The sequence below is a fragment of the Temnothorax curvispinosus genome, unplaced genomic scaffold, assembly GCF_003070985.1.
Source record: "Temnothorax curvispinosus isolate PA1 unplaced genomic scaffold, ASM307098v1 QBEX01003970.1, whole genome shotgun sequence".
Taxonomy (NCBI): Eukaryota; Metazoa; Arthropoda; class Insecta; order Hymenoptera; family Formicidae; genus Temnothorax; species Temnothorax curvispinosus.
This window is the reverse complement of record NW_020213750.1, coordinates 54915-64836: the sequence shown is the minus strand read 5'-3', so window position 1 is coordinate 64836 and position 9922 is coordinate 54915. Positions and strand designations below refer to the sequence as shown.

The window sequence follows — 9922 nt, the reverse complement described above, 5'->3', positions numbered from 1 at the left end:
TATATGCATTATACCTAATAGGTGCCTCGGATCGCGATCGATTCTCTCGAGTCTCGCGTTTTCTTTCACGTATAGTGCCGTAACCGCTTACGTTTCTTGTGCGTTGACCTACGTTACGTTCCGCTACGCCACGTTACCAATACGACAGGCTTGTGCGGTGGCTCTTACATAGAAAATGTGAAGTATACGTCGGTGCGAGTACCGGGTAGCTTGAAAAAAATCGTGTGTGTAAACAATATGGATGCCTTTTGGCCAAAGTCGATAACACCAACAATAAAAAGGGCGATCGATGCGCGGATCGAGATCCATCATATTACAGAATCACTATACATAAACGTACATTCCAAACGACCGTCGGACGCGGTTGCGGGATGCGGTACGAGTGGCGGCGCAAATGCCGCCGTCGTATCACCGGATTAAAGAGAGTCCGGACATATCATTATCGAGGAGCGGTAGGGGTTGCGAGTGAGCGTCTGTTCGAGATTCCGTTAACGCTGCGCCGTCCGATCAGATGGCAGCATCGATCGGGTAACGACGCTCGATTACCGCGGCAGCTTGCGCCCGCACGGGCGCGCTCATCGCCAACGTCTTCCTCGCGATCGAGCCTATTGTACAAATGGCCGCGCGGTAACTAGACGCGTAACGTGTGTTCTGTACGTTTCGCATTGTGACTCCGGTAATAGTGCATATCGCAGTGACCACGCTGCTTAGACTTTCGTATAACTTGTGAAATAGACCGCTCATTTGCTCTGGTGCCTCAACACGACAACTCAAGCTCACACGTGCGCGAGTGTCGACCGCCACGTGTCTCACCGGCTCACGGGCTAATCATCACGAAGAGGCGAAGAGGACGGCAATTAATATAATTGTCTCTCTCTTATAAGGACTAGAAAGACACCTCATTTGTGCACCGCTCATCATTTCTCAGGTCAGATTGTATCAATTTTGACGCATTAAAGACTGTGGTCTGAGTTACACAAAAATAAAGTGAATAATTAGTTTAACACCTTCCACGCGCGTCCTTCTCATCCCGCTCCCATCGGGATTAATCAGCGATTTCGCGAACAGCGTCATATGGGCTAAACTTGCACGGTGCGTATTAAATTGTACATGATTGAAAAATGTGAAAATTTATATGTATTGATATTATTTCTGATAATTTAGGTTGCATATAAAAAATTTTTCATTAATTTTATCAAAGTTTATATCTTTAATTTCAAATATCTGTGTTTGTTCCATGTTACAGTTGCACACAGTTTATTGTCTCCAGGGGGACAAGAGACAAATCGTCGTTGTCGTTGCCGTAGTTATCGTCGTCGTCGTCGCCGCCAACAACATTCTTTATATTTTCTCAACGAATTGATCAGCCGTCGATCAGAGTATTCCGAAGGAGCTCGCAAAGGCATAGAGTAAAGAACAAGTAAAATCCAAGTTTTATTTGGTAATTAAACATTGATATTAATAATAATTTAATTTTTTCTAAGAATGATTGAGGAATTTGTTAACAAACATTTAATTAGATATTATTTTTCCTTATTTTCCAATATTAAATATTTTGGTGTTTAAGCTTAAAAAATTATACAATTTCATCAAAGTAGTGATTATTTGAAAAAAACGTTTTAGAAAAAAAAAAGATTCTGCTATCTTTATCATTCACAGCTGCGCCACTATCCTTTCCAAAAATTGAATAGTTTTCCTTGATTTTCAATATACTTACAGATATGTGTAAATCTACGTGCTAGCTGTACGCGCGCGCGCGCCAGTACCTCGGTTTCATGTGTCTCATCCACCATCACCATCGCCATCGCCGTACACAAGCTGCGGGGGGTAAGCAGTATCTGTGGACCAAATTGCACAGCGGCAATTGTCGCCCGAAATTATCTCTATTTCAATCGATTTCGGGCTTTATGCTTACACAGTTTCCCTGATTCAAGACCGGTGATCCCGATACAATTGTGGCAAACTTCAGTCGCTGAATCGTCGTCTGTCGAGAAAGCTAAAATCTGTGAAATTCGATCGGATTCTCATATCCACATAGATGACCAGAATATTGAATCTATATAGAGCTAGAACCTTTTTGATTTTCCATGGACACATTTATTCGCGATTGGACGGCACCACACTCTAGGATGGATCACAACGTCAGGTAGTTTTATAAATGTTAACTTGTGGCCAATTCCTTTTAGTGACACAAGTTGAAACAAACATCGTTCTATCCTTCTTGCCATTCAATGAATAACAAAGACAGAACGATACTTGTGTCGACTTGTGTCACTAAAAGGAATTGGCCTTTAATGTAACTTTAATGTCAATTTAAATATTAAACTTGGTAATAATCACTTGAGATGATTTTTATATCCCAATTAGAATACATCAATTTCTACTATTTTATCGTAACAAGGCCTATTCTTTTAGCTGAACTTCTTGCATGGTTTATCCTTTTTTTTTTCACATAAAGAGGGAAAAGGAGAAAAGATGAACTGTGCAAGTTTAGCTTAATAGAACAGACCTATAATTTATTAAATTACGTTAAGTTGAAATTTATTTCATAAGTATTGGCTTAATTTCAATGTCAATTTAAATATCTAATCCAGGAATAGTCACTTGGGGTAAAACTGATGATTTACACAAAGTGTATTTCACACAAAGATATCAAACTTTCTTCCGAGTCATTAGGTATACTTAATTTTTTTGTAAAAAATATTACAAGCACGTGTGTGTGTTCCTGTAACCGAGTAACAATGTTTTTGAAAATAATAGTAACTGAGTAGTAATGTTTAAAGATGTAAGACATATATATATATATATACTATACTGTTAATATAAAATATATTTAATAAAAGGACAAATATATTGTTTATGTATTATCTATCTGTATATTTTTAAAATAATAATAACATCTTTACCGTTTGTAGAGGAGATATCTACACGTATACATCAAGTTTAAATATTTTGTATCAAAAGCGATATCAAAATGGCGCCAGTACCTCTAGAGGGTCATCACACTCCTATCACAAACAACATACCACAGGAAGGCAATCGTGGTGGATCTATATCCTTAGGCATGCTCATAGATTTTATCATACAACGAACGTATCATGAACTCACTGTTCTTGCCAAACTGTACGTATAAAATATGGAATGTCGACAAGTATACCTCAATATTTTGCAACATGATCTATGTTTTTGTGACTTGTTCTGTTTAGTTTACCTCGTAAAACGGACATGGAACGCAAAATTGAAATTTACAATTTTTCCGCTCGAACGAGGCAACTGTACGTTCGGTTGTTGGCACTGGTAAAATGGGCGAATAGCGCGTCTAAAGTGGATAAATCTACAGTAAAATATACATTTTCACACGTTCTGTAGTCATTTAATTGAAATATATAATCTACTATAAATGTATTCTTCCTTTCGGCATATAATGGCGTTTTTAGATAAGCAGTCATTGCTTTTTGTCGATACCGCGGACATGCTGGCGAGGATGGCTCGTGAAACCTTGATACACGCCAGACTTTCGAATTTTCATATCCCTGCAGCCGTAAAAGTACTTACCACTGGAACATACGGTAGATTACCGGCTTGCATTTGAGTGAGTATGCACGGAGGAAAATAACAATCATGTTTTAAAGTAATACGACTCGAAAAATTATTACATTTGTAGGTAATTATTTAGTTTAGGGGCTTCACCTCAAATCTCGATGTAATTATGCTCAATCGACGCGTTTTTGTACGAAACGAAAGAATCTGGCAGAAAAAAGTGTCGCTCTGCCCCGCGACGCGAGATATTAAACGTTAAAGTTGACAGGAATCAGGTTATGATTCCTGTCATACCGACGAGCTGTAGCGACTACTGGCGACTACGAACATGCCCTGTGGCCACATGCGCATGCTCAGTGGCCGCACGCGCATGTAAAACTGCGCCAATTTTAAATGAATTAATCGTGCAGAATAACCAAGCATCTCGATTCAAGCAGTTAGGTCTCACGCTGGGAGTTTCATTAGTTTAATTATGCGTGGGAAGCACACACACACACACACACACACGAGGGGGTGCGATGGGGGGCCTTCGGCCCCCCCTCCCCCGCACCCACCGCGTCGGTAGGCAGCGTGGACCTCGCTTTACAACATAAAGTACATGCTAAGTTGTAAAACGAAATTATAAAGTACATGCATAGGGGAGGGTGCAGGGGAGAAAAGCCTTTCTGTTCACGTGCGCTCACGCATGTAAGCCCCCTTGCACCCCTCCATGCATGTGCTTTATAATTTCGCTTTACAACTTAGCATGTACTTTATGTTGTAAAGCAAGGTCCACGCTGCCTACCGACGGGGTGGGTGCGGGGGAGGGGGGGCCAAAGGCCCCCCCCTCGCACCTTCCCGTGTGTGTGTGTATGTGTGTGTTTCCCACGCATAATTAAACTAATGAAACTCGCAGCGTAAGACCTAACTGCTTGAATCGAGATGCTTGGTTATTCTGCACGATTGATTCATTTAAAATTGGCGCAGTTTTACATGCGCGTGCAACCACTGAGCATGCGCATGTGGCCGCAGGGCACGTTCAGTGTTGCTACATGTCGTCGGTATGACAAGAATCATAACCTGATTCCTGTCAACTTTAACGTTTAATATCTCGCGTCGCGGGACAGAGCGACACTTTTTTCTGCCAGATTCTTTCGTTTCGTACAAAAACGCGTCGATTGAGCATATTTACATCGAGATTTGAGGTGAGCCCCTTTAACTGAATAATTACCCATTTGTACTTTCGAACAGGAGAGAATAGTGCCTCCGGATTCCATCATTCCTTAAAAAAAAGTACGTTGCAGAAATTGAATCAGGTTATTCAGCATACGTTGGTCACTGGAAATTTGCTACCACAAATGCGTAATTTAAAGGTACATACGAAACAATGAGACAAATATAAATTCTGTTTAAAGTTACATTATATAATTATTTTATAGAAGAAAGTATCGTTAATTAAATTCAATTTATTATCGATATATAGATCGAGGCAGGAAGGGTGACGTTTGTTGAACAAGAGTTTTCGGTGTCTCTTATGGTTATGGGTGATGAGCCGACAGTACCATGAAGATTGTTAGAATTGGAAATTTTGATTTCAGATAGGGAGACTGGAGATGGCAAGGCATTGGTACATCTTTTGCAAACTCGATACGTACATCAAGTACGTTTGTCCCACGGTCAAGTCAATAAATTATAAACTCTAAAATGTTTAAGAAATTGTTGAAGAAATGAAATTTTCCTCTATGACAGGTTGTTCAATCGCAATTGGCTGAAAGTACTAATCCACTATCAGAAGTGTATTATATCCTGCATTATTTTTGTCGGTCGTTACAATTACAAATTTTATATTCTCAAACGTTAAGGCTGATACGAGACAAATTGTACGATCATATTCACGTAGATGAATGTACACCTGGCAAATGTCTTTCCATATCTTATTGGAGGTAAGAGTAATGCGCACATATACACGTTCAAAAGAAATTTAACAAAAGATTCTGTACATGCACAGGATGTTTATATTCATATATGACATCTTTTCAGGGAATTAACGAGTAAAGATCCACGATCGGAGCTTGGATATAGAGATTAACTGTTCAAGTGAATCAACACGACCCTGCGAGACCCTTCGCAGTTGTGCATATAGCGCATAGAGCCATCAGGTCGGACCAATTATCGATGGAATGCTTACTCGTACACACTATCTACATCCGGACGCAAAGTCGTTTATCCGAATTGAAGCAAGAGCTATAAGCGATGCTGAAAGACGTTGAATGTAAGTTGAGAATATATTTTTCTTCGTCTTTTGCTTTTTATATTTAAGAATGAAACAACAAAGTATTAATTTAAATGATATCTTAGGTACCTTAGCGGGATCTCCAGCTATTCTCTATCAGTACTTATATTGCAACCATATTTACGTGCTGAACTTCTGTTAGTCACAGTCGACACTCATACCGGTATGCTACAGTATTACGTCCCTCAATACGACGCACCGCTTGTCCCAGAATTAATAACGGCGCTGAACGGAAATCATTCGCGTCTTCCGACACTTATCTCTGAACTGAGGTATACTAATTATCGCGACGATCCTGCTTTTGTGAGCTCATTCCAGCAAATTTTAAGTAAAATTGGTTTCGACAGATTTTTTTTGATAACGCAGAGACATTGCGAGAAAAACGTTGCAGCACATCTCGCCAGTCACCTCGCACGAACGTTTGCCTGTTTTGCATCATCCGGATCATCCTATGTCTAAGAATAGTCGACATCGGATGTTTGTAAAATTGCACAGACATCCTACAGTTATATTGGTACATATTTATTTTTATTAATTTCAAAAACTGCGATAATAAATAAAAATATTCTTATCTGAGTTTTGTTACGGTATGTGTGTGTGTACTTATACATATGTTTTGCGATATGCTTTATTCCAGATTGTCGCGTTTAAAGAGAAAGAGAAAGCTCGCCATGTGAAATAAAGTGCTCTGTCTATTTCACTGTAGTGAAGCACAGTTTCATCGAAAACGATCCGCACGATGGTAGTATTGAAACAGAAATACCAAAAATGTATCTAAAGGTCCAAAGGCCTTATTGAGTTTGATACTTTTGTAATTACACATGGCCCGTTTACAAGTGTCGATAATGGTGAGTAGATTTATATAACTTTTATATTATGTCTTGAAATAAAGATGAGTACGAGAAATTTACGTATGTTAACGTTTATTGTTTATTACTTGATTTTTTTGTTTTTTTTTCTCATTTTTATTTAACGACACTACAGACCTTGCTCGTTCTAAACATTAGATATTAAAATTAATAATTATGAATGACAATAATTAGCAATACTATAATATTTGTTCGTCATTAAATTGTTACATGAATAAGTAAATGATTTATATAGATGTGCATGTACTTGTAGTTTATCGGTTATTTTGTACTTGGTATAGACGCGTAAGTATGTAGATAAAAGATATGTTGTGTAAGTAAGTAACTTACAATTTAGGTTTAATACAATTTAGATTTAATCCCTATGATTTTATATAATGATGTTTCTTTACTATCGATTTCCAGCAACTTTTAAATCTTTTCTAATTATTAATGATAGGTATACGTACACTGTACGTATTATACAAAAATCAGATTCTTACTTATATGTCAATACCAGATCTTATAGCGGTTTGTACTTTAAACATTTGCTTTAATTGATTAATATAATTATAACACATGCATACATATATGTATATAAATGATAGAAAAGGAGGAAAGTTTTGCTCGTAAAACTGATATTATCATATAATAACCAATTAGCCATTTTTATAATTAGCTTAATTAGTGTTATCGAGCTAATACATATACATGCAATGTTCTCGTATTAAGTACATATACATATAATCTGCTCTGCCTGAGAATGTTAAGATCAATTTTCTCACAAACTCTTACTAACATACTCATATTCTTTTTGCTCGTTATCGTTATGCAATATAATACAGTGTACGGATAATAAACATCTGGCATCGTTCAGTGTGGTATCGGCATACTGCTCAGCTATTTTTAAGGAAATTTAACAGGTGAATTTTTTAGGGAATAATGATCAACATGAGGTGTGTTACAAAAGTGATGGAGACGATCAACAACAAACGTAGAAGCACCGGGGTCGGAGGAAGGACAGACGCGGTAGGAACGTCATAGAATAGAAGACCAAAGCATCCGGCTTACTTTATTCCAGAGTTGACGCATGTCGTCGCTTTGTGCGACGAGCGAATATCGTTCGTAACTCTGGCTCAAGAAGTAAGATTTTATTTTCTCATTGATTATTTTTCTTTTTTTTTTACAAGACGTGTCTCTTGCAAAGCAACGTGTGCTTCGAGATGTCGTATTACAAATTGTTTTAATTTAACATTAATATGCAGCTTATTAGATGAGAGACAGATAGCCCATCAAGGTCTCCAAGTTGAGGCGAATGCCACGGCATTGGTGCACAAACTTGTTCAATTGCCTCCGCCTTTGCCGAGCATGATTACGAGCAGTGCTTGTGGCACGCTTTTCTTAAAAGATTCCCGAGTGTCTCGATTAGAGTTTAGGGTAAGGGCATGGCTAAAACTTGAACAGTGGAATTTGTATTTTTTGGTAGTCTTCTTGTATGTAAGAGAATTTACTTAATATTAATATGTATATTTTTCTTAATTCTACAGTTTAAAATTACGAATTTGACAATAAAGTATTTATTACAAATTCGTCAATAAGACTTTTACTTTTTTAGTTTTTTTTGCGTAATTACATTTTTAAAAAATCATATATGTATATATATTTGTGCATATATTTGTGTATATAACGTATGAAAATTAATATTTCTATTTTAACTATAAAATATGGCACACGTACCTTCTGTTTTGACTGACAATGAGTTAAATCGGACGTTCTCTCGTGAGCAAATAAAATGCATCATCGTCTTTTGCTTATTTTAATAAAAGAGTTATTCAAGTGCAATCTTTACAGGTTTACAAAGATCAGTTTATTTTCAATACAAAATGGATATGGTCGATACCGTCTCCCGCACTATAAATGCTTTATTAAACAATTGGGCACAAATAATGCATTTATATTCAATTGTTCAAGATTTAGCTAAATATTTCAAAATGGGTGTGTCATACATTACGATTAAATTTTATAAGTCACACATCATTTACGTTTCTGTGTAATTTGCAATGTCTGATTTCTTTATTCTAAAGAAATCCAACTTACGCAACATGGTTAGCATTAAGTGTTACAGTTATAGCAAGCTGGTTCTTGCGTATGGTCTAAATCAAGGTGCAACTGTCACCGTACAGTGGAGTACAAACGACAAGGTTTTTAAGATGATATTTGGTAGGAGTAAGTTTTCTACGTTGATATCCAATTTCAAGTGTTTGCTCGATGAGAATTGTGTAATGACGAGAGTCTCGCTGATATCTTTAGGTCTGACGAATCCGGTGATCAACGCGCATTCTATAATGAAGGACCAACTGCAAGCTCATTTAAATAGACACACGAATTTGGCACAAATTATTCACATACTTAACGAGAAACGCTTCAGCCGCTCACGTCGATCAATAAATTACCATCAATCCCACAGTTATGCGTGCATGCGGCAAGTGCACGCGCTCACTCGTCTTTTCTTGGTTCCGATTTACGGCTAAATTCCCCTCTACACGTGTGCCAGCACAAACGTTTGCTATAATGCCACAATGTGTCACTTTAATAAGGATAACGTATTAAGGGATGTATTGTTTGGAATTGCGTATGTGCGGCGGGGATTAAAATTATGTAATAATATATTATTTATTATATTTGCTTACAGATGATGAGGATCGGACGCCGATGATCGATATGGATTACAGCGACCACGAAAGCGAGCAAGAGTTTGAGGGCGATGATAAGGAAGACTGAAGAGTAAATGTCTCATACCTCATACGTATTTAAAAAAAAAACGTAAATAAAAAATTATTTTTGTCAATAAATGCGTTAAATATAATTACATATTTGAATATAATCAATAGCATAATTTAGCGTGAGAGAGAAGCAGCTGATGCCGTGAAATAGGCGCAACGCGCCCGCGCGCATATACGCACCGTTTTATTAATAAAAATCAAGTTATTTGAAATCAAGAAAGCTAAAACTTTGTAAACTTATAGTTATCTGTAACAGTTACACGAAAATAATTGTCCGCTGAGGTTTTCGCAGTGGAAAAGTGCTCAGCTGATGCAGTGAAGGACGCCACGCGCCCGCGCGCATAGCGATGCGCCGTATTTTTCAGTCGTCAGCTGAGCACTTTTCCACCGCAAAAAACTCAGCGGACAATTATTTTCGTGAAATTGTTAAAGTTGACTATAACTTCCCCAAATTTCAGCTTTCTTAGTATAAGTTTACT

The 9922-nt window shown here is 37.6% G+C and overlaps 1 pseudogene; it reads left to right on the top strand.

Moving 5' to 3' along the window:
• The first annotated feature begins 2974 nt into the window (after positions 1–2974).
• LOC112453063 lies at positions 2975–9441 on the top strand (annotated as a pseudogene).
• The last annotated feature ends 481 nt before the right edge of the window (positions 9442–9922 follow it).